Below are 26,195 nucleotides of genomic sequence, written 5' to 3'. Positions count from 1 at the left end.
CTAGCAAGTTCAATAATTCAAGAAAATGACTCACTGAAGGCACAGAGACTACCGATATTTACAGTTACTCATTTATTATAACCGGAAAGGTTATAAGTGAAGAGATGCATCAGGCAAACTCTGGAAGAGGTCCCAGCAGTACTCTCTCCCACGCCATACTGTCTAGTTATGATTGATCCAACCAATAGAAGTGCATAACTGAACATACCCACCCCTTTTCTGAGGTCTGTTGCCAGGATGAGCCTGGAGGATCCTAGCTCATTTACATAAGTTTATGTGATACCTGACTAGTCAGAAAACAAAAGGCACCTTGATTGTTCAATAATTCCAGGAGCTATTTTCCGAAATCAGAGATGAGAGGCCAAACCAAGTGTTCAGTTCCACACCTAGAAACTTTTATAACAAAAGCAACAGCACTGAAATAATGTGGTCATTTCCCCAAAAATGATTGTATATGCAGTATATACGTTAGTATAAGCCGACCCGAATAACAGCCGAGACACCTAGTTTTACCACAAAAGCTACATTAAAAATGTGCTGAAAGTGTTCTTGTATTGAGTGAAGGTATGAGCAGTGTTTTGCCATATAAATATATGTACATGGGCCGATACCTCTATTTTGTGGATTAAGGTATTTACACATGTACACCGCTATGTTTATGCCTCTATCCATTGCTTTGCTTCCTTGGTCCTTCTGTCTGTTTCCTTTTACCTTCCTCCTGCCCCACTGTCACTTTCCCCTTATCTCCGCCTCTGGGTACCTCCTCTACGCTAGTTTGCTGTTGTTCCAACACCCAGTCCCCCCACCTTGGATTTCTATCACCTCCTTGTTATTGGCTCGAACACCGTAGTTGTTCCCCTGTCTATGGCGCAGCCTGCCCACCGCGCCCTCACCTCCCACATCTCCCTGACCTTTGGTCCCGCTGCTCTCTCCTCGGGCATGCCTCCTATGCCTATCCTATCTAGGTAGGTACACCAACTATGACATAGCCCAAACTGATTCAAAAAAATGAAAATAGTAAATAAATAAGAAAAATTAAAATTAAAAACAAATATATAGAGAAGAAATATACAAAAATCTTGGATCTGTTTGCTGGCCTTCATGACTGCGCAGGAGCTGCCCCTCCCAGTCTGAAGCGCCCCCTGGGAGGCTCTTCAGGGGTTTGGTACCCCTGCCTTGCTCCAGCTGTTGATCTTGTATGCTCCCTTCTTGGTTTGCTCTGTTTTGGGGGGGCTCAGACCGTACTGCCTCCCCACCATGTGACCCCAAAAATATCCTCTGTCGCAGTCTGCTCCAGTAAGGGGACAACGTGACACGTGCTGCTGTTGGTTGCCCAGTCCCCTCTGTGTCTCATTAGCTCCCTGCAGAAACCTCATCCTCTGAGCCTGGTCCAGTCGGGCTCTCTCTTTCTCTTCCTCCCTCCATGTGGGTGTGGCATGCTGGTCCCTCTCCCCAATACAAGAACACTTTGTTGTAACCAATCAGCAGTCTGAGATGTTCACCCTCCCAACACACAATCTCTGAAGACAAAATGGGTACATAAGCAAATGTGGTGAAGAAGGCGGATGGTTCTTAGCTACTAAAAGATATAACATCTGGGGTTTTAAAGGCTTGAAGTTACACAAGCCGTGATTCAGCACTGAAGCAACAAGTCCACATGGAAGAAGCACACCGCTGGTACAATCATGAGGAGTCATAGGGACCGGGTAATAGGCATCAGGAGACACATACCAAACAAAGACATATTGTTGAGAACGAGGTGGGCTGGAGCAGAGATCCAAAGCCCACCTGTAGACAGTGGAACAATCTCCCCACAGAGGGGCCACAGGGAAGGGATGAGTCACCAGGGTGCAGTAAAGCATCGATGAAACACACTATATTCCTCTGGTTCCTTGAGTATTCCTCACCCCCCCATCCCCCACTACCATGACCCCAGTGCTGCTTCTCAATTCAGACTAGACCAGAACATGTACACAGGTATAGGAAGGGATGGGAGCTCACGACACACAAAATCCAGGAGCAGCAGTGGGAATAGTGGTACCAGAAGGGTAGGGATCTAACAGCCTTATTACCACGCAGAGACCATTGTAATCTTGAATATGCTGAATCAAACTCCATAATTTGTCAGGTGACCTCCCTATAGACCTGACCTGAGTTGGTTCTGTGTGTAAGTACCTCTTAGTTGTTTCATGACAGAAATTTCTTCCCTGGCTTTTGAAATGTTGATGAGGGTCTTTTCTTTTTCACTCATTATTTGTATTTTGGTCTCATTATTATTATTTTATCCTTAACACCTTATTTCAATTTTGGTTTTTATTGTTCTGTTGGGTTTCCCAGTTTGTGACCCATAGGAGGAGTGGATGCATAGTGATAATAATGGACACAGGGGTTGGTAGGGGATGCAGGAGTAGGAGAAAGTGATAGGGAGGGAAGGGGGATTTCTGGAGTGGGAAATGAAGACAAGAGCGGGGAGGAAGCACTAGAACTGACTGTGATTGCACAACTCATTTTAAAGGTGATTTAACTATGGGGTGTTCTCAAATTGATACAGTAACGATTATATGATTCTCCTTTATATGATTGGAGGATTGAACTACTGAAGTGCATGCTATGTAAACTATGTGCCAATGAAACGGTTGTTAAAAACTGGAGGAAAAAAAGAAGATGGAGGGAACAGAGTCACTCTACATTGGTGTCATATCTTGAATATTTGGGAATACATGAAGCACCCTCTTATGACACTGTGTACAGTACACTGGACAGAGAAGGCATTAGGAAGAAGATAAAAGAACTACTGTTTCTCTGTACCCCAAGCTATTGCCTCTAGATGCAAAAATGAGAAAAAGTCTAGCCCAGGGAAGGGAGTGCAAATGAGGAGGAAATAAACTAATTTGAAAAATATCTTGAGGTTGATTTCCAACCTCAAGAAACTTGGAGAGGGGCTACAAGAAGATAAAGTTTAAAGCAAAGGACACAGAACCCAAGTTCAGATTTGGATATATTCTGTATGGCATGCCTTTGGGACTTTTCAGTTGAGGAAGTGGAACAAGGGATATAAATGCAGAAGTCAAATGGATCTTGACTGAAAACAAAGATATGCTTATTTGTGTTTTATTGACTATGCAGAGGCACATGAAAAAGAGATGCTCTGATCAACCAAATCAAGGGAAGGTGGAAAACATCATGCACTGTCTTATTTTCATGTGTCTGTACCTTAAGACAAAGCATACAGAAATATGAAAAGATGAGTCAATGATAAAGAGAAGAAACAATCCACACAAGGTTTGAATGTAGTGAAGTAGCAAGTGATTTTGCTTCTCTACAAGCCAAAATGCCTGAGAGAAGAGATGGATATCAGCAATTATATGTGCTAGATTAACTATAGTCTGGGTCATAACAGCTCAGTTTCCTAAGCACACTGTATTGGACTATCACTGGAAAGATGTTCAACTTGCATTGATAATAGCAAACAACCTGCTTTGATACTGTTTTTGCTATGCATCATCCAGTCCATTTTGATGCATAGTGACATTACTCAACCAAAAAAAGTAATAAGCCCAGGGGGAGGGTCTCGTTTATGTCTCCACAGAAATCGGAGTGTGAGTGCAGATCCCACCATGGTGTGCCAAACCTTGAGGGCACTGTAACAACATGGAGCAATTCGTAAACAGAGAGGGCTACAGGGTGAGCCCCAATCAGAGCCAAACTAACCACACACATACACACACACACACCCTAGAAATATGTACTACAAAGGACAAGACTAAATGTGAAGGTTGGGGAGAGGAACCGGCCTGCCAACATACAGAAGTAAACCAAGAAGGAAAGAGAGAGCGCGAAGGACTAGACCCAATACTGACACACTAAGCCCAGAGGATGATGTCCCTGCACGGAGCAGCTAAGGCAAAGAGAGGACTCTAGGGTCTACAAGAGCTCAAGACATGATGTCCCCTCGCTGGAGCATACCACAAAAGAAGACAATAGTGGGGACACGTGGCACGGAATGTGTCGGATCTGACCACCCCACAGTGGGGAGAACCAAGAATGGGAACATAACAGACAAGCTATGGGAGTAAAGCAAAGCCACAAAATCCCTGAGGAGCCTCAAAAATAGACTTCAGGCTCGGAGGGGCAGTTCCCAGAAACCCCCAGGACCAGTGGGGAGATAGTCATAAAGGTCAGCGGACAGACCTGGAATTATTTAGGCTTTCCCCATCCTTTTTTTGGGGGTGGTGGCGGTGGTGGTGTTGTTTTTCTCTTTTTATTCAATCTTTTGCTTTCTTTTTGTTTTGTCTCTGTTAGTGTTTTGCCTACCAACAAAAAGATAGGCATGGGAGGCAAGTCCAAGGGGAAAACAATGGGACGGAAGGTTCTGGAGGGACAGGAACAGCTAGGGAATTAAAATCAACAGTGAAGAGGACGTAGAGATCCTGGTGGAACAACAGTAAGCTAGCTGAGAGGAATTACTAAGAGGCAGAAGAAGGGTGAGCATGACTGTGGGGCAGGAAGAGGTTAAAAGGAAGGAGAATAAAGATCTAGGAAGCAAAGCTATGGATAGAAGTATAAACATAGGTGCACACTTATGTAAATATATTAATTCATAAAAATAGAGGCATTGGCATAGGTAAATATATATTTATATGGCAATACTTTGGGGAGGTGGACAGACTTTGGGCCTCTGCTCAAGTCTTCCCTCAAATAAGAACACTTTGTTCTAACAACCTGACAATCAGTGATGCTCAGCCTCCTGGCACAATCGCCGAAGAAAAAATGGGTTCATAAGCAAATGTGATGAAGAATATGGATGGTGCCCAGCTATCAAAAGATATAGTGTCTGGGGTCCAAAAGCCTTGAAGTTAAACAAGCGGCCATCTAGCAGAGAAGCAACAAGCCCACATGGAAAAAGCACACCTGTGAAATCATGAGGTATCGACGGAATCAGGTAACAGGAACCAGAAGACCCAAACAAATAAAAAAACCCTATTGTTTAGAATGAGGTGGGTCAGACCAGAGACCCAAAAGCCATCTGTAGACAATAAGACATCCCCTCAAAGAAGGGTCACAAGGAAGGGGTTAGTCAACAACATGGTGCTGTGTAACACTGATAAGACACACAATATTCCTCTGGTGCTTTAAGGCTTCCTCACCTCCAACTACCATGACCCCAATCCTGCCTTTCAGCTCTGACTAAACTAGAGCATGTATACTGGCACAGATAAGAGGTTATGACACACAGAATCCAGGTCAGATAAACCCATGAACAGAAATGGGAGTGGTCATACCAGGAGGGTAGGGAGAAGGTGGGGGGAGGAAGGGAGGAGAAGGGGGAGCCAATCGCAATGATAGATGCATAACACCCAAAACCAGGGGGTAAGGGAGATAGCAGTCAGTGTAATTTATGAAAATAATAATTTATAATTTATCAAGTGGTCTTGAGGGGGAGAGGGGGGAAGGAGAAAAGAAGAGCTGTGTGTTAGTCTGGGTAGACTAGAGAAACAAATTCATGGAGACTCATATGTACATAAGAAAGAGGTTTATATACAAGAGCAATTGAATATTGAGAAAATGTCCCAGCCCAGTCCAGATAAAGTCCCTAAGTTCAATATTATCCCATATGTCCGATACCAATCTATAAAGTCCTCTTGAGACCCACGAAATACATATAATGACGCTGAATGCAGGAAAATCACAAGCCAGTGGGTTGGAAGTCTTCTGAGTCCAGTGGCGTTGTAAGCATCTCAGCTCTGGCAAGGGTCTCCATGTAGCTTCTCTGGTTCCAGAGGTCTGGTTGCATCTCCAGCTCCCAGGGCTTAGAGCCACGTGTCTTGTCAGTAAAGCGTCCTCTCAGGGAGTGAGCAGAGAGAGAAAAGTATCTACCGCCTCCAAAAGGAAAATATAGGAGCTTCCAGAATTCTCAGGAGAAGGCCATGCCCACACAGAGGCCTCATTGGTTATATATTGATTGACAGGCCAAACTCTACTCCTTCACTTGCAATCCTCTCAAATTGACACTAGATTATGTAACTACCACAAGCTAATACCAAGGGATCAAATAGAAAGTAACTGTTTAAAAAATGATGATGGCAACATATACATATATGCTTGATACAATTGATATATGGAATCTTGTAAGAGCTGTAACAGCCCCCAATAAAATGATTTAAAAAAATAAATAGGAGAGAATTCCAAATATTTGAAAACAAAAGTATTAAGATTTAACCTTTAGACCCATGTCTCTACTGAAGAACCAAAAAACCTACCTGCTAGTTGCACAAAAGGTGAGCTAATGGAATAGTGGTTACTCGTTGGGCTGCAATCCACAAGGCCTACAGTTCGAAACTACCAGCTGCTCCTCGGGACAAAGAAAGGGTTTTCTACTCCCGTAGGGATTTAGAGTCTACAGTTATTCTCTGTCCTACAGGGTCACTACAAGTCAGCATCGACTTGACAGTGAGTTTTTAAACTGGTGGCACAGTGAGTTGAGCGCTAGACTGCTAACAATAAGGTGAGCAGTTCAAACCCTTCAGCCACTATGGGAGAAAACTTAAGCTGTCTGCTCTCATCAAGATTTACAGTCTCTCGAGCATGATAGTGGGACAAGAGGAAAGTAAAAGGAAATCAAGGAAAGAGCTAGGAGGCAAAGGGAATTTATAAAGGTCTAAATAAAAGCATGTACATATGTAAATATATTTATACATGAGGATGGGGAAATAGATCTATGTGCATATATGTATAGGTCTAGTATTAAGGTAGCAGATGGACATTGGGCCACTCAAGTACTCCCTCAGTGCAAGAACACTTTGTTCTATTAAACTGGCATTCCATGATGCTCACCTTCCCTGACACAATCGCTGAAGACAAAATGGGTGCATAAGCAAATGTGGTGAAGAAAGTTGATGGTGCCTGGCTATATAAAGACATAGCGTCTGGGGTCTTAAAGACTTGAAGGTAAACAGATGGCCGTCTAGCTCAGAAGCAACAAAGCCCACATGGAAGAAGCAAAGCAGTCTGTGTGATCACGAGGTGTCGAAGGGATGAGGTATCAGGCATCCAAGAACAAAAAATAATTATCATTGTGAATGAGGAGGAGTGCGGAGTGAGGACCCAAAGCCCATCCGTAGGCAACTGGACATCCCCTTACTGAAGGGTCGTGGGGAGGAGATGAGCCAGTCAGGGTGCAGTGTAGCAACAATGAAACATACAACTTTCCTCTAGTTCTTAAATGCTTCTCCCCCCCACCCCCTATCATGATCCCAATTCTACCTTACAGATCTGGCTAGACCAGAGGATGTACACTGGTACAGATAGGAACTGGAAACAACTGGGAATCCAGAACACATGATCCCTTCAGGACCAGTGCTGAGAGTGACAATTACCGGGAGGGTGGAGCAAAGGTGGAGTAGAAAGGCGGAACCGATTTCAAGGATCTACACATAACCTCCTCTCTGGGAGACGGACAACAGAAAAGTGAGTGAAGGGAGACATTGGCAGTGTAAGATATGATAAAATAATAATAACTTATAAATTATCAAGGGTTCATGAGGAACGGGGAATGGGGAAGGAGGGGGAAAAATGAGGAACTGATACCAAGGGCTCAAGTAGAAACCAAATGTTTTGAGAATGATGATGGCAACAAATGTGCTGGACACAATGGATGTATGTATGGATTGTGAGAAGCGTTGTATGAGCCCCCAATAAAATGATTAAAAAAAAAAGATTTACAGCCTGGTAAACGTTAAGAATCAGTTCTCCTCTGCCGTATAGGGGCGCTAAGAGTCTGAATCAACTTGTTGGCAGTGGGTATGCTATTGTATTGTATGGTACAGCAGTTTCAACCCACTAGAGCTGCTCTCCTGAGAAATATGTATCAGTCTTCTTCCACAGAGATTATATAAATTCCATCAGTCAATTTCCTCTATCCTATAGGGCCACTACAGGAGCCCTGGTAGAGTCGTGGTTACTCATTGGGTTGATAAAAGCAAGAAATCATCATCTGCTCCAAGGGAGAAAGGTAAAATTTTCTACTCCCAGTCTCAGAAACTAACAGGGGCAGTTTCCTATGGGACCCTGTCCTATAGGTTCACTATGAGTCAGCACCAACTCAATGGCATTGAGTTAGGTTTTTTATATAGAGCCAATATGAGTTACAATTTATTCATGAGCAACGGGTTTGGTTTTTAAGGGCTTCATTCAGAGTCTAACCCAGGTCACAAGGGTAGAATATTACATAAGATCAAAGGCTAAATCTTTAGTTGCTCTTACAACGTACTTTTGTCAGTCTCTAGCCTCAGCACGTCTATATCCTGACAATATGGAGCAGTAGTAGGTGGCTGATAGCGGCTGCTGAGACGTGGGATACCAGCCAGATCTGTTGTTCCTTTCCATCTAAAAGATGACCACCATTAGGCAGAGGCAGCAAACACCATGATGTATGGGTCTCTACTAATTCATACATTACAAATTGGATTGACAATATTAGTTAAATCCCATTACAGAATGAGAGTTCAGCTGCACTGAATACTAAATACATATGAGCCATTAGCTGGGACTTTGCAACCTCTTCACTCTATGGAATTGTCTATTCTGGTAGTAGTCAGCGGGCAAGATTTGATCTTCATCGCACTTTTCCTGGCAGCAGTAAAATTCCATTTCCATCCACTCTGTTTCCTCTTGGTGAAGAAGTCTCTCAGGAAATACTCAAACAAATGATTGTTTTCAACAAAAATTCCCAACAATGAATCATTTTCAGTTGCCAGCAAGACACTCCTTTCCCATAGGTATGCATCAAAATCTACTTTCCTCAAAATGACAGCTTTGAGGCAAGCCACATATATTTGGAAAAAGAAAAAGGCATTTGATTAACTAAATAGCAAATCCTTCCTTCTACCCCTTCCATGACTTAACTTAAGCAGTTCATTCTACCTCAACTGTCTTCTCCCCTTCTGCCTATCCACATCACTCATTCACCAAAATTTCCCTGAGCCCCTATGAAGTATTAGTCCTAGTAAAAGTCCAAAGATGGGAAATCTATATAGATCTTCTCAAGGGACTCAGAGTCTAGTGAGGAGACAAGTAACCTAATAATGATAATACAATGAGACAAAATGTTCTGGGAGCTAAGAAGAGCCACAACCCAGCTTCATGGGGTAAATCAAGAAGACTTTCTGGATGAGGTGTTGCTCGAGCTGGGTCATACTTGAATGATTGCACTAGGAACTAGCCAGAAAGAGATTAAGGGTGATCATTCTAAGTGATGAGTTCACCATGTGACATTTAGAGAATATGCTTCAAGGAAAAATTTCTCAGAAGGAGAAACCTTTAAAGCTGACCCAAAAGGATATACAAAAAGAATTAAACAGGAGAAGACATTTGTATGCCAAGAAAATACAACCCAAAGATCTCCAACTATACAAGTGACCAAAGACTCCAGCTACTGCCTCAGAAATATTTCTGAAATCTGTCTGTGTTTGTGCTGAAGGCATTCCTCCCATAGGCTGCTCTCAGACAGTGACTGAGTGCAGCACTCCTTGATGCTATTCCAAAAAGATATGGAACTCCACAAAGGAACAGTTACTAAACATTTTGATCAGAGATCCCATAGAAGAATCCTGATCAAAGGTGGGGACACTGAACAGAATTCTCATAGACTTTCTAGAGCCATGGAGGCTGGATGAATCCCAGAAACGATTGCCTGGGATAATCTTTAAACCTTAAACTAAAAGCATTCCCTGAAATCTTCTTTAAACCTGAAGAGGTTAAGATCATATTTTTCTTGTTGTTTTAATCTCCATTTCCCTGTAACACCTAAAACAGTGCTTAACACAAAATAGCTAGTCAAGAGGCCCTGCCAGATTTAGCAGGCAAGGTCTTACCATACTGCCCTTTAATTGTAAACTCACTCAATCACTGTTGTTGAGTCCATCGTGACTCTCAGAGAACCTATAGGATGGTGTAGAACTGCCCCTTGTGTTACCAAGGCTGTATATCTTTACAGTAGAAAGCCTCAACTTTCCCATGCAAATCAGCAAGGTGGCTTCAAACTGTTGACCTTGTGATTAGCAGTCCAACATGTAACCCACTATGCCACCAAGGCTCAATTGTAGTTAAAGTTATTTTTTAAAATGTAATGACTAGTTTGGGGGAATTCCTGATTGGGCCCTTTCCCCTACCCAATGTAGACATGTATGAAGAGTACAAGTTACTCCCAAAGCTTATTTCCTCTCATATATGTTAATCCTAACGGTGGAGATCATGCCCAAAGCCCAGAGATTTCATGGGTGAAAAAAGCAGTAGGCGAAAATCAGAATTGGTTTCTGGGTATTTTAAGTCCAATGATCTTTTAGGAAAACATATTCTCAAGGTCGATTTCTCTCATCATAAAATAGAAATTAAGACCTACTTTAACTATAATAAAGTAGCACAAACATGAGACAAAATTATGTGATCAATATGCTTTGAAAATGTATGAAGTGTTACATTTTTTTCCAGCTATATAACTTGGGGAAAAATGACCAATGGAAGAGATCTGTCAAAACCCTAAACATCATCCAAACATTAATTCCCTGACTTTTAAACAAAGATAATAACTATAACGTGTGTATTGAATTCATCATGATATCAGCTCATGACAATTATTACAAGCCACAGTTTAAATTTTAAGTTTATTGAGTTAATGACTACAGGGCTAGAAAGAATGCAATTTTTAAAAAAAGATACTCTCTCTTCTGCCATAAAGTCAATGCTGACTCATAGCAACCCTATAGGACAGGGTAGAACTGCCCCCTGTGGATTTCTGAGGTGGTAACTCCTTGTGGGAGTAGAAAGTCTGTCTGGGCATTGATTCCAAAAATAAGCCCAATAAGTTCCGCTAACTGCTGACCTTGCAGTTAGCAACCCAATGCATAACCACTACATCACTAGGCCTCTCTAATTAAAGACTAGTGATTCCCAAAGTAAAGGACACTGCGATGCTCTCCAAATATTCTGAAAATACAATGTATTTTCCTTTTCTTTCATCTGTCATACAACATTTTTTAATTGGAAGGACACTGCTACAAAATCCCAATCACTGGCCTCAGTGCTGAGGAGGTTTTATGGATTGCTGGAGCTGCAGCTAACAGTCTTCCTGAAGTCTTGGACACTGCATCCATTTGATGAGGGCTGCTCTCTTTCAGAATCCACTTTTCATTGATACGTTCCTGACCTGATTAATCAAGCACAGAATTCTTGGGCCTACTTGTGGCAAATAACAGTCCACTGGAATGAAGTTGATTCCAATTCAAGGAGGAGCTGATGGGTTTAAACTACCAGACTTGAAGCTGTCAGACCACTGCACCTCCAGGTCTCCTTGCCAACCAAAATAACCTCAAAAAGAAATAGCAATCACTACTCCCCGAGAGCCTGAATTTTGTTTCTGTCTTAGAGTCTCACCAAGTGCTAAACTGTCAGATCTATGTTGGCTAAGAGGCTTGAGCTGGCTACAAACAAGGGTTGGTTTCCCATGTACAAATGAATATGGCATGTCCAATTTTCCATGCTGGGAAATCCACTTCCAGACCTTAGGAAAGCCCAAAGCTTTGGGCAGTACTTTTAAAATGTCCCAAATCCGAAAATAAGCTTAATAAATACATTGGTGTTCTTTGACTTGGGGAAGGTAGAAGTGAGAAGTGGAGAAAATGAAATCTAGTTTTCTCAAAAGGAGTTGCTATAACTCTTTAGTTAAAAGAAGAACTAAATAAACAACAAGTTATTCTAAGTCTCATTTGGCATTTTCCAAACCCAAACGTTAATGAGAGGAAATCAATAATAATAGTTGGCATTATATATGTAAGATACTTTACATACACTAGCTGTATTCCTCATAAAAACCCCATGTTAAAATGCTGCATTTATTTTTTTTTGAATGGGGTTCAGACAGAGGTGTCACTAATCAAGTAAATGGCAGCACTTAAATTCAAACTACTGTATGTACTCGAGTATAAGCTGACCCGAATATCAGCCGAGGCACCTAATTTTACCACAAAAACTGCATTAAAAATGTGCTGAAAAACTCTGCTTATAAACGAGTATATACGGTAAGTTCTTACTGACATACCTAAAAAAGTCCAGCTTCTGAGATGACAATGAGAAGCAGGAGAACATTCTTCTGAGTCTCCATCAATCTCTCTCCCACCTCTCTTCTTTCACTTTCTCTCTCTCTGTTACTCTCTCTCTCTCTCTCTCTCTCTCTCTCTCTCTCACTCACTCCCAAGGGAGGCAATATGATGTCGTAGGATGGACAAAAGTTTTCCCAAATGAACCTGCCTTCAAATTCTGACCATGTCATTTACTAGTTGTTAAGACCTCAATTTCCCATCAAATGAGGTCAAATGTGGTCTGCCGACAGAACAGACACTATGTCTGTTATCTTTCCCCTCACTCTCATGGACAGCCTAAGACCAAATGAAGGTGAAACAACACCATATCAAATGTGCTGGCTGAGAAGTCAAGAAGGTTAGCATTCCCCTAAGCATGGATGGAAAAGGTCCTGGTGACCTATATACCAGACATATGGTTAAGAAATTGCCACCTACCTCATGGCATCTATCTATGACTTCTCCATAAATTAATACAAAATGGCCCCATGAGGTTCAGCCTAGGAGTGCAAGGTTGGTTTGATATTCACAAATCAAACCATATCACTCACGTTATAAAAAGCCTAAGGAACCGGTGGTGGGGTGGGGGGACCATATGGTTATTTCATTAAATACAAAAATAGTGTTTGGCATTCTTGTAGCATTCATCATCATTTTTAGAAAATCTCAGTGAACCAAGAATAGAAGGAAAGTTCCTTGGCCTGATAGCCAAATTATGTTAAATCATATTTAACTGTGAAAGATTAAATGCTTCTCTTTAAGAACAAGAAGTCCACTCTTAACACTTCTATTGAACACTGGGTAAAGGACCTTACTATGTGGGAAGGGGCAGAAAAGAAAGATATATACGAGTTTGGAAAGAGGGAATAAAATGGCCTCTAATCATAGAACGTGCATGGAAGTTATCTAAATGGAGGATCTAAGGGAATAGGAGGGGGGAGGGGAAGCTACTAGATTTTGCTAAAGTTGAATAATATAAGATCAACAACATGAAACAACTGTATTTACATATACATGCATACCTCATTTTATTGCACTTTGCAGATGTGTTTTTTTACAAATTGATGGTTTATTGCAACCCTACATCAAGTGTTATTTTTCAATCTTTTTTTTAGTTTGAATATTTTGCAATATATTACAAAAGCTCAATTTAATATTATATTGTAGCAACTGAAGTTTGATAATGTTCACTTGAAGGTCTCTTCAGGGCCTCCTAATGACGACAGACATGTAATCTCGCTCCATTAATGCTCAGTATATCTTTTTTGGTGCCAGTTTTCCAACGGCATATGCTCACTTCATAACTCTGTCAAATTTTGTTAATTTTCACAATAGTTTAAACTTTTTCATAATGCTATTATTACACACTTGATAGACTACAGTATAGTGTAAATATAACTGATTGGTACTGGGAAACTACAAAATTAAAATAACTCACTTTGTTGTAATATTTGCATTATTTCAGTTGTCTGAATTTGAACCCTCAACAAATATGCCCCAATGTAATTCTATACTGGCAGTGAACAACTCCAAAAGAGAAAAAACAAAACCCAAAAATGTCACTACCATTGATGCCAACTCACAGGGACACTTCAGGGCAGGGCAGAACTACCCGTGTGGGTTTCTAAGACTGTAACTCTATGGGAGTAGGAAGCCTGATCTTTGTTCCCAAAGAGCAGTTGATGGTTTTGATCTGCTGACCTATATGGTTAGCAGCCCAATTCATAACCACTACACCACCAAGGTTCCGGAGTGAACAACTGGGAACTGAAAAAATTTAAGGCACCATTTACAATAGGCCCAATAAATATAAAATACATAAGAATTGCTCTAATAAAGTGTGAAAGTTACATATGTTGAAAAATACAATCAACACTGATGAGAGAACTCAAGGAGCCTGAATAATTGGACAGCTATCTCATAGTCATGGATCAAAACATTCATTATTGTCAAGAATACAATTCTCTCCCCATGTGACCTGTAGATTAAATTCAACCTAGCCAAAAATCCCATGAGGCTTCTTTGTAAAAATTGACAATTGATTCTAAAACTTATGTGGAAAAGCAAAGGTGCTAAGTGATAACAGAAACATACACACCAAAAGAATAAAGCTTGAGGACTCACATCAGCGTTATCTCAAAACTTACTTTATTATAAAGCTACAGTGAACAAGAGTAAGGTATTTGCAAAAAGGTAAATATAAAAATCAATAAAATAGAGTCCAGAAATACATCAACATACATATGCTCAACTGATTTTTGATGAAGACACCAAGGTAATTCAAATGGAAAAAGGAGTCTTTTCAACAAATGATACTGGAAAAAATGGACACAAAACCATAAATCTTCACCCATGCCTCACACAATACATAAACACCAATTGAAAATGAATCAGACTGAGATGCAAACCATAAAACTATAAAGCATCTAGAAAAATCTAAGAAAATCTTCATAAGGCAAATATTTCTTAGTACAAAAAGAGGATACATAACAGAAAAATATGTGATGGATTACACTTTATTTAAAATGTTTAAACTTTTTTCACTGTTTAAATTTTATTCTTTGAAAGAGTGTCAAGAAAATAAACTGGAGGGGGATCATGGAAAGTTTGATAAGTTGTTTAATGCAAAAATGATGACCTAATCAGGTAAACCCCCACCTAATGAGCAAAAAAAGATGTGTTTTTTTTTAGTTGATCGAAAGAAGAGAGAAAGAAAGCATAAAGTCCTGATAATCTAATTCTAAAATATAATCAATGAGAACCCTCTGGATAACAACATGTATTGTCTGACAGAGAGCTGTGGAGGGAGTGCACTGCAATAATGGACTCCTGGTGGATGTTTTGCTGCAAGAGTTTTTAAATTATCTCCAGTAAAATCTTTTTGTGTAATATTAATAATATCGTTTAATGATTTCCACATTCTGGAGGGTCACCCTTTTTGGGAGGAACTGGGAACATATCTTCCATAGACATTTCACTGGAAGAGATACTAGCTTCAGGAATCAAAAATGGTACAGTGATTTTGGAAGGCAGTTGTGAAGTTTCTTTAAAAGTTGCATACACACTTTTAATAAAGTTCCAAAATTTTACTCCTAGGTATTTACCCTAGAGAAATAAAAACTTATGTCCACACAAATATCTGTGCATGAGTACATGAATGTTCCTAACAGTATTGTCAAACACAGAAAATAAATCCTAATGTATTATTAACTAAAAGCAGCAAACTATGGATACATGCTATAATAGAGTATACTCTTTATACTCTATTATATAGAGTATAAAGTATACTCAAAAGTATACTCTTAAGTAAAATAAGCCAGACTCAAAAGACTATATATTTTTATTCTATGTCTCCCAAATCCTGGAAAAGACAAAACTATAGGGCCAGAAACTAGATCAGTGGTTGATAACGGCTGGCAGTGAGGGGAGGATTGAGTATAGTCAGGAAGAAACGTTGTGGATGACAGAAATATCCTAGTACTGTACCTTGATTTCAATAGTGATTACGAACTACAATTTTGTCAAAACAAGGGTGAATCTGACTCTATATCAGCGCTTCTCAACCTGTGGGTTGCAACCCCTTTAGTGGCCAAATGACCATTTCACAGGGGTTGCCTGAGTCATAACAGTAGCAAACTGACAGCTATGAAGCAGCAACAAAAATAATTTTATGGTTGGGGGGGGGTCACCACAATATGAGGAACTGTATTAAAGGATCACGGCATTAGGAATGTTGAGAACCACTGCTCTATATGAATTCTACCTCAAAGGAGCCCTGGTGGCACAGTGGTTTACGCACTGAGCTAACTACAAGGTCAGCAGTTCAAAACCACCAGCCACCCCGCAGGAGAAAAACAAGGCTTCCTACTCCCATAAAGAGTTAGTCTCAGAAACCCATGGGGCACTTCTACCTTATTATAGGGTCCATATGAGTTGGAGTCAACTCGTTGACAGTGAGCTTGAATTTGAAATTCCACCTCAACGTGACAAAAACCAAAGGGTGCACTAATTTAGAAATGATCAACATGTGGGCAAAGTTCTACAAGTAATCAGAATTAAGAGGGTAGATTTCTGATTACAAGCTTCAAATCCATGATCAGAGAGAAGAAAGGAAGGGCAGGCAGACAATTTGTGAAGGTTGGTATGTATGTCTTTCACTGTTCACTTATGGCCATTTTGTACAAAAGGCTCAGCAAAAATGCGATAGGACCAAAATATTCCATTTGGTATCTGTTTGAAACAGATCTATTCAAGATGATAAATGGCCACTAACTGCCCTTTCCAATTGCTTGAATGTGAAGCTGACTCATTCCAAAGACGGCCTAATGAGACAGGTATATCTGTTTAAGAACAACTCTACTCATTTTACAAGTGTTCTAATTTAAAAGATCAGAGAAGAAGTATTTTCATTCTGGCAATTTCTTACTCTTGATTAGAATTTTTTTATTAGAATTTTGAGGAGACACAGTAGATGCTTATCTTGTCAGAAAAGCTGTAGGGTATGAGAAGGTAAAGGGAGACGTCAGACAGGGCAAGATATGACAAAATAACAATTTATAAATTTGGGGCTCATGAGGGAGGGGGCAGCAGGGAGGGAGGGGAAAAATGAGGACCTAATGCCGGGGGCTTAAGTGGAGAGGAAATGTTTTGAGAATGATGAGGGCAATGAATGTACAAATGCGCTTTACACAATTGATGTATGTATGGATTGTGATAAGAGTTGTATGAGCCCCTAATGAAATGATTAAAAATGTTTTAATTAAAAAAAGAAAATAGCATTGAAAAAAAAAAAAGAAAGACTATTCAGTGACAATTGCAGATAAATGTCTAATAGTGGATAAGGCAGCACGGCACAGACCTGGGTGTGCAGGGGGCTATGATCAAAGCCCAGGAGTCCTGGTGGAGCATTAAAATACTCAGCTGCTAAAAGGTGGCCACTTTGAACACACAGGAGAAAGAAGTGGTAGTGTGCTTCTGTAGGATGACAGTCTTCCTTGCAAGCCCAATGTGGCAGTTATATTCTGTCCTATAGGGTCATTATGAGGCAGAATCAACTCAGTTTTATGGGCAAGATAGTGTTTAGGAAAGTGTTTCAATAGCATTCTTAGTGTTCTAACAAAGATGCAGACGAAAAAGTAGATCACAGATTTGCATTCATTTCACCATCCAATAAATATCTGATTGCCCACTGTGCCAAACCTAGTGCTATTGCTGAAGGTCCAGAATCCTGCGGGGGTCTGGAATAGATTATGATCTTCTGGTGGGGGTGCAGAGTGGGGAAAGATGGCAATATACAACACCAACTTGGCAAAGCTATGTCAAAGGGTTAGGTGTCAACCTGTCAGGTAGGTAACAAGCAGCTGATGCACACAGGAGTGACAAATATCTGTTATGTAGTAAGATGGTCAGAAGGCCGAAAGAGAACTTCTCATTTGGGGAAGTCAACGAGAAAACTGAAGTTAAATGGAGTGACACAATGAGTCCATCCAGGAATGTGTCTTCAACCCATTCCCCTGACCACTGCATGCTGGGAAATGTGACTGATTTCTTTTCCTACTATCCCCACTGGACCAGCAGCTCCCTCGGCATGCATCCATACACACAGTTGTTAGGTGCTGTCAAGTAGGTTCTGATTCATAGCAACCCTATGTACAACAGAAGCACTGCCTGAAGAACTGGCACGGCAGTCATATCTGACCTCCTTTGGCTACACAAGGGAGAAGAAGCCACCTCTACCCAAATTTCACCACACTGCCCCATGCTATGACATCCTTACAAATGTCATTATGTTTATGCCTGCTTTTGTACACATAGGTATCTAGACAGAGCTCTTTCTATCCCAAGAAGTGCCTGGTTGCTCTATTTATAATATATACCAGCTGCAGTCAAAGGAACTCTGAGTCCTGGTGGCCCCATGTGTGTGAGAAGAGAACTGTGCTCCATAGGCTTTAAACCAACTAAAGCAACCCACTGCCACTGAGCTGATGCCAGCTCAAAGTGACGTTGTACAGGGTTTCTAAGGCTCTGCAAATCTTTAGGGAAGAAAAAAGCCTCATCTTTCTCCTAAGGAGCAACTAGTGTGTGATAGGTAGGTTTATTGTGGCAACCTAGCCAATAAACACATCTGGGATTAATAAGGTTGCAGTTTAATTAAAGGACAAAGAGAGAAATGGCTTGGCGAGCCTCATCTTTTTGTCTCTCTGGTGATTGGACCAGTGTGTGGCTGCCTTAGCTAGTTCTCTGCCTCAACTTGCAAGCTACACTGTGAGACACCCGACCTATGGACCGTGTTGCTATAGTTTGAGATTCCTTCAAGACCTGCTTCGCCACACTGCTGGTGTGTACATCACCTGAGGTGGGGACTTTCGGACCCTGTCATCAGGTTGACTGTTGGTGACCTGCCCTGCTGTTTGCTGCCTTTGGCCAGATTGCCTGTATTGCTCTACAGAAGACTCAGCTGTCTGCTTCCTTGTCTTGCACCCAGCAGCCCTCGTGAGTTAAAGGACTGCCAGTATATTAACTGTCTCACGGAAGTGAGTTGAACTGAGCCCTCTGTACTGCTCTGTCGATTAATTAGCTGTTTGTGTCTTTGTGTTGCATATATTTATATCTATATATAATCATGTGTCCTGGTTTTGTTTCTCTAGAGAACCCTCTCTAACACATAGTGGGTTTGAACCTCTGCCTTTCAGTTAGCAGTCCAATGCTCACCAACAGTGCCAGCAGGTGCTTTTTTTAAAATTAATAGATCACCAGACCTTCCTTCTGAGGTGCCCCAGTGTGGGTTCCAGTCTCAAGCATTTGGGTTAGCTGATAATCACATGAGTTGTTGGCATCGTTAAGAGGCTCATGTAATATATGTTGTTAACATTTCTCCAGTTGCCTCTGACTCATGGTGATGCCAACGTACAGAGTAAAACTGTTCCACAGGCTGTTCAGGGTTATGTAGTCTTTCAGAAAATAATTAGCAAGCCTGTTTTCTGAGGCACTTCAGGAGAGGGTCAAGCACCAACCTTTTGGCTAGAAGTCAAATGTTTAACCATTTGTTCTACATAGATGTTCTATACTACTGTCTATTTCACATCTATAAATATATAGTCTACATACATTTCTGCTGTAGCTGCTCAGATGCAAAAAAAAATCAAGATAACCGTATGAATAAATAAATGAGTCATTTTAACTCTAAAAGAAAGCCATCCCAACACTGAGAGCTGTTGCCCAAAACGTGATTGTCAGGATCATCCTTGGAGTCAGTGAGGGACACATGACCTGGAAAGGGAACCTGCTGGCCTCTTCCAATGTGCAGGTGTTCTGACTCTAGGACCACCCACCCTCCACCCCCCACCGTGAATGTAACTGGTAACTCCTGTGAGAGATAGTTTTTTAAATTCCAGAAAACAATGGCAAGAAGTGAGTTTATAATACTATACAATTTGCAAAGGCCAGTAAAAGCAGAGTGCGGATTCTTTGATGAAGGTCTCAGAGAAAGGAAAGCCCTGGCTTTCGGACTGAGACTTCTGAAAGCAGATCCTCCACATTGGGGAGGAAAGGAGCCTGGGGCTCAGAGATGGACCCGGAAGCCAGCCCTGGGAGGAAACCCAAGTCAGCCAGGGCACACAACAGAAAAAGGAAGAATGGGCAGCACCAAGCAGAGAATCCTAAAGGTGAACAATGAGCATCAAGGACTCACCATGGAGAAAGAAAGCATTCAGAGCACAATGGCTGGGCTGTCTGGTGGGCAGTAGCAATAGGCCTGGGTCTGAAAATCGCTCAAATTTCTGAGAGGGCCAACTGTAAGAAATCAGAGCTCTTAACTTGGAGGAACAGGACAGAAATAGAGGAGGTGTCCAGTTTCTGGCATTCAAGTATAAGGCCAGCCTTAGTCAGAAGGAATCAGGCCAGAGTTGCCTTACAAAGACCAGAGCACCATAAGTCACACTGAAACTGGCAGATATGCCAAACTGCTGAGCTAGCAGCCTGAGGGTAACCAACATTCTCCCCAAATCAAGACAGGCTGGGGCCCAAAGCCTCAGTCAGACCTGCCCTGCCCCAGGTCTGGCCACTGGAGAGCTGTGGAGATATGAAAGCCAGCAGCCCCTACCAGCCTTGGCAGCATGAGGCAAGCCCATGAGCAGGGAAGAACAGCTCAAAGAATGTCCACACAAGAGAGTGCCAGTTCCCTACAAGGACCAGGGAAAAGGAATGTGCCATCCTGCTTTTTCTACTCCATCACCACTCCCGCCAACTTCAGAATGGAAATCTTAATAAGCTCTGTAGCCCACAGGGATTACCCAGGAACCTATTCATTTTTATATTTGTGGGCCTATAGTTAAAAAGTAATGTGGCGTCAGTTCCATGGTCAGACCCATGCCCCAATTGTATGTAAAACGTTTCATGGGGGAACACACCAATTTCCCTTGCTCTTTGCTTAATGTACCATCATATCATGATCATAACTTATCATGGGGAAGGGAGGACCTCCTTACTGTTGCTCCTCTTTCCCGTTCTAAACCCCAGACTCAGGTGAACTTTAGGAGCTTTCAGTAGCCAGTTAGTGCATCTCCCTCATCATATGAATGCAGAATGTGAGGACCACTGAAGGCAGTTATACAATAAATGAGTGCCAGAGCCAGCCTTGACGCCCAGATGCCTCTGCTCTGTCTACATTTGCAATGGCACTTTACCTCTGTGGGCTTCCTCCCCGAAATCCCTAACCAGTCTACAAATCTGGTAGTGACACCTGTCATTAAGAAGCAAAATCCAGTTAAACACATTCACTTCCTATTCTTTACCCTCCTCACGAGCTCACAGTGCCCAGCAGACAATCCTTGAAACATGACAGAATGGAAACCCACCAGAGGTTACACAATTTATATTATCCAACTCTCAAGCAACACCATCTGATGATGAGATTTTGCTGCTGTGAAGAATTAATCAGATTCATCTTACAGGCTCATCTGCTGCGTGACACATAAGTTCCTTGATATCCAAACTCCCTGACAAATTTCAACACGAGAAGTGCTGGCAGCTTCCTTTCCTAGTGCTTTTCAGATCTTCATCTGTGGCTGTGACTAACATTTGAAGGGATGTAAATAAGCAGGAGGTTGTTAGATCTCCAATATCTATCCATCCCTTTGTATTTAAAACTGGAAAGACAGAAACGTCTCATTTGGGGAAATCCGTTTCGTCATTACTTCCGAACATAAATTGAGTAAGGGGAGAACATAAGGAAGCCTAGTAAATGACAGGGATAGAAAACTATTTTTCTAACTCCAAGATGACATGGTTGTAATTGTTTTAATGATTCATCTATAATCAAAGGAAATCTTAAGTGACAAGCCCAGTATAGTTTGTTAACTACAAAGTATAAGGTGTTCCCAAAATATGGTTTATTTCTCTAATTAGTAAGAATAAACTCTGAAGAAAAAGAAACTAAAACCCACATATAAACTTTAATTCACAAATATAGTTGTTGAATGAACAAATGAAATGGACTATCTTCCTGCCGAGAATGACAGCGGGAAGGAAAATTGATTTTCCCATTTAAAGAAAGAGTTAGCTTTACAGGGGAGACACATGGCAAACACAACTTCAACCATATGATCGGGACAAGCAGCATTCAATCTTGTTGCTAGTATGTGCCACTGACATGCGGTAACAATGGCACTTTACCTCTGTGGGCTTCCTCCCCGAAATCCCTAACCAGTCTAATCAAGAGGAGAACAGCAGACAAATCTCACTTGAGGCACAGTCAACAAAATCCCTGACCAGTACATCTCCAAAGTGTCAAAGTCATTAAAAAACAATGGACGTCTATGAAACTGTCAGTCAAGAGAGGCCTACAGCGATAAGGGCGTCCTGGGTAAGAACCTGGAACAGAAAAAGGATATTGAAGACTAAGGAAACACAAATAAAGTGTTTATTTTAATGGTAACATATCAATACTAATTCACTCACTGCTGACAAGTGGGCCATATTAATGAAAGATATTAATGACTATAGAAAGTGAGCGTTGGGTATGCTACACTTCTCTGTCTGTACTATCTTCCCAAGTTTTCAGTTGTTCTCAAATAAAAGAATGATTTCAAAAAGATAAAAACAAATTTTAAAAAAGATCAGATTCTTCCATGTGGTCAATAGATATTACCATAATACCTAAGAGATACTGACAAACAACATTAAGAAATTAAGAATATAAAGTTTAATATCCTTTTTTTGCATGTCATCGTTCAGAGCCATTAAGTTGGTTCTAACCCGCAGCGACCCTATGCACAACAGAACGAAAGACTTCCCAGTCCTGCACCATTCTCACAATTGTTGTTACGTCTGAGCCCATTGTTGCAGCCACTGTGTTGCCACAGGCTTTCCTCTTTTCCACTGCCCCCCTACTTCACCAAGCATGCTGTACTTACTTCTTCATAGGCTCCTGGCCTTCTCTCTCATTATCCAGAACCTGGACTAATAAATGTATGCAACAAAACAATTCCCATTTTTGTCTACTTCCATGGTGGAGTCATTACCTTCAATTATCAGAAATACATCTAAATCTAGTGAAGTATGTTATTTTCTCTACTGACCACTCAAAAGTAGAGTCCAAAACTACCACTAATGTACTGATGGCTAACTTCACTAAGAAGTTAGTCATTTACCCTCTATGCGCCTTGCTTCCCAGAAGAGTCTGAGAAGTGCTATAAAGGAGCCAGGGACATAAATGGACGTATGAAGTGAGGAGAGAGTGAGCAGGGCAGTTGGAGACAACGTTCCCATGTTGTTGACCCTGGCCATGAGTCTTTCAACAAGTACTGTCACTTGCTTTAGTTCCTTCTCCTTTGTCTATGCTCCCTTCAGTCTGGGGATTTCTAGGAACAAGCCCTCTCTACAACTCATGCTATATATTGTTTGGCTTGAAGCAACCTTGAGTACAGGCAGTAAAGCCATATTCTTTTTTAAAGCTCTCCGTTCTTAAGATATCAGAACCTGCAGAAAACACACATAGAGTAGTTATTATCCCTGCAGATCAGTAGCTCATTCACTGCTAGGAGATATAAGAAAGGAGTGAAGACAAGCAAGTCTTTAGGGCCACATCTTACTCTGGCAAATGAAGCACTGATGAGAGGCATAAGCTGATTAAAAACCATTTTAGCAAGTGAGTTCATGCCAAACTAAAAAAAATTCTGGGCCACTCTCTCTACCCAAATGTTTTCATAGAGGTTTTGGCAAGCAAGCAGTTAAATGTTAGAAGCAGCTAAGGCCACCAGAGAGTACTTGGAGGTAGGCAAGAGATGGACATGCAAAGCCGCATTAGGCTGCCCTAACTGCACCCAGAAGAATCACTCAAATATCCATTTTAATTTCATGAGCTGACTGCACTTCACAATTTAAATGAACATCTGAAACATGATAACTGCATATACCTGTCTTCAAACTAAAGTAAAACTTAAAAGGCGAGACCTGAAACTAATGAGCGCCCCACAGACAGCAAGAAAGTATTATTTGGATTCTCATATTTAAAAAGAAAAAAAATCCCCTGGGCTATAATTAGTGACTGGATTCCAAAGATGGCAGTATGGAAAGAGGGAAAAGGATGTGAATTTGCAATGAAGAACCCTGGCAAACGGTACTTTTGGACAGGTGATTAAAATCAACAATCAACAATGATTTCAACCTTGATAGTATGTCAGAAGATTGGCATTGTACCTCTGTGGCCTCCCTGCCAAAATACCGAAACCCTGGTCTACATGGGGGGAAAATAAATCACATTTGAAGGTTAAGTCTACAAAAACAGCCAACCAGTCTATCTCACAACTGTCCAGGTCATCGAAAACAAGGAATGGTCACAACCAAGAGGAGTCTAAGGAGATTCAACAAACAATTAAAGGTAACCTGGTGTCCTGAATAAGATTCAGGAGCAGGAAAAGGCCTTTAGAGAAATACTACTCCGTGCTATCATAGAGACCCTACAGGACAGGGAAGACACAGATTTAGGGTCATTGAGTTCGCATTGACTCGATGGCAGTTGAGTTCTAGTAGTAAAAAGTGCTTGGTGCCACTGAATCGACGCCAACTCATGAGCCTAATATACAGGGTAGAACTGCCCCTTTGAGTTACTAGACTGTAACTCTTTACAGAAATAGAAAGCCCCATCTGTCTCCTGCTGAGTGTCGGGTGATTTCGAACTGCTGACCTTGCAGTTAGCAGCCCAATGAGTAACCACAAAGCCAGAGCTTCTGGAGATACAATAAGGAAATGTGCATTGACTGTAGACTTGATTAGAGGCATGATGTTGTTGCTAATAGAGGAAACTAGGAGTGTGTATACGGTAATATCGCTGCAACTTTTCTGTAAATCTAAGACTTCTATTTTTAAAGCTGTTTGTTTGTTTTCCCAAGTTAAAATTTTCTTCTGTTATCTTCCTATCCCACACAAATCCATCCTCTAACCAACCATCAGAAAGAGAATCACTGATCCTTTGGCACCTGTTGCACCAGAAAGACACCTGCAATTAATTCCCTATCCTAACCATCACCAGGTAGAAAGCACTTTCCTAAGAGTGTCCTTGAATCAAACATGGAGCAAATTTAAAGTCAATGGCTGAATTGAGAATGGCTGGCCTTTAACAACACAGTCAATCCATTAGCAGTAAAAGCTGGATATTGAAAAGCACAGCCCTGGAATCCAAACATAGCTAAGAATGTGCACATCCAAATCTCGCCAATACTTCCAAATGCTATCATTATAAATCCAGAAATTGCAACAAGTCTTAACAACAACAACAAAAATTTTGCCCCTGTATAAAACGCAAACCCACTGCCATCAAGTTGGTTCTGTCTCCCAGCAACCTTATATAGGGTTTTTTAAACTGTAAATCTGCACAGAAACAGATACTCTCATCTTTATCCCACAGAACAGCGATGGTGGGTTTGAACTGTGGACCTTATAAGGTTAGCAATCCAACAGCTCCCCAAGGGTATCACCAGTGCCCTGTATAATAACCATTAATAAAAGGTGGGGGAGGAGTCTTGGTGACACACTGGACAAAGGGTGATGGTTCACCACCACCCTGTAGTGTCACAGGATAAAAGACCTGGCCATCTGCTCCCATAAAGATAACAGCCTAGAAAAACTTATGGGGCGGTTCTACCGTCATAGAGGGTCACTATGAGGCTGAAACAATTGGGTAGCACACGCCAACAGATAAAGCGGCAAATACAGTTTGACCTCACCCATATGAAATAGTCAAAATGGACAACTATCTAGAGATCACGGTTCATTGATGGTTACTAGTGGAGGGGGGCTAGAGGGAGAAGGAAAACAGGAGTACTTTTTAGGAAGCAGTGAGTTTGTTTATGGCGCTGGAAGTCTGGCAAAGGATGATGGTTATACAATATGATTAATATATTTGATGTGCATGTGGAAAATGTTAAATTGGCAAAGGTTGTGTTTAAAACCCTGGTGGCGTAGCGGTTATGTGTTGGGCAAGATCCGCAAGATCCTCAATTCATTATCACCAGCCATTCCTCGGGAGGAACACGGGGTTTTCTACTCCCATAAAGAGTTACAGGCCCTGAAACTCACAAGGGGAAGTTAAATTCTGTCCTTTAGGATCGCTGTGAGTCGGCATTGACCTGGTGGCAGTGAGTCTCCAACTTTAGCTGTTGGTGTTAATAATATTTTCACACACACACACACACACTGGCACTTAACATGGGCAACCTAGAATGCTTCAGAATTAAGCTGGCGATTTTTCTGGGAGAAAAAACAAAACAGGAAGTAAGTGGCTAAGGAAATGAGAAAGAGAAGTAAAATAGGAGTGAACATGAAAATTTTAGCAGGAAAGGTTACTAAGATAATAACACTGTGATCTCTGAAGATAAATGAAAAGCACTAGCCATAAAGAAAGAGATTGAAAATTTTAACTATATTAAATTTAAGAATTCCTCCTCTCAGACGAATTTACTTTAGAGGATGGCACTGAAGCTGCAGCTAGGGGAGAGGGACATGTCTGATCAGAGCACACAAGAGCAAATGAATGGGGAGGAAGAGAGAGTGGAGCACATCCTG

The 26,195-nt window shown here is 41.3% G+C and overlaps 1 protein-coding gene and 1 non-coding gene across 4 annotated transcripts in view; one reads left to right on the top strand and one right to left on the bottom strand.

Annotated features, from left to right (window-relative positions):
* Positions 1-26,195, bottom strand: part of ATP11C (ATPase phospholipid transporting 11C) — a 188,745-nt gene that overhangs the window by 150,132 nt on the left and 12,418 nt on the right. The window lies entirely within an intron of this gene.
* Positions 12,470-12,598, top strand: LOC115869082. The gene has a single exon (XR_004045987.1). It is a non-coding gene; the product is annotated as a U6atac minor spliceosomal RNA (small nuclear RNA).

Source organism: Echinops telfairi, unplaced genomic scaffold (genome assembly GCF_000313985.2).
Source record: "Echinops telfairi isolate 266 unplaced genomic scaffold, ASM31398v2 ScPeMD7_20;HRSCAF=75, whole genome shotgun sequence".
In the NCBI taxonomy this organism is placed as follows: Eukaryota; Metazoa; Chordata; class Mammalia; order Afrosoricida; family Tenrecidae; genus Echinops; species Echinops telfairi.
Note: the sequence above shows the minus strand (reverse complement) of the source record. Positions and strands in the feature narration are given on the sequence as shown.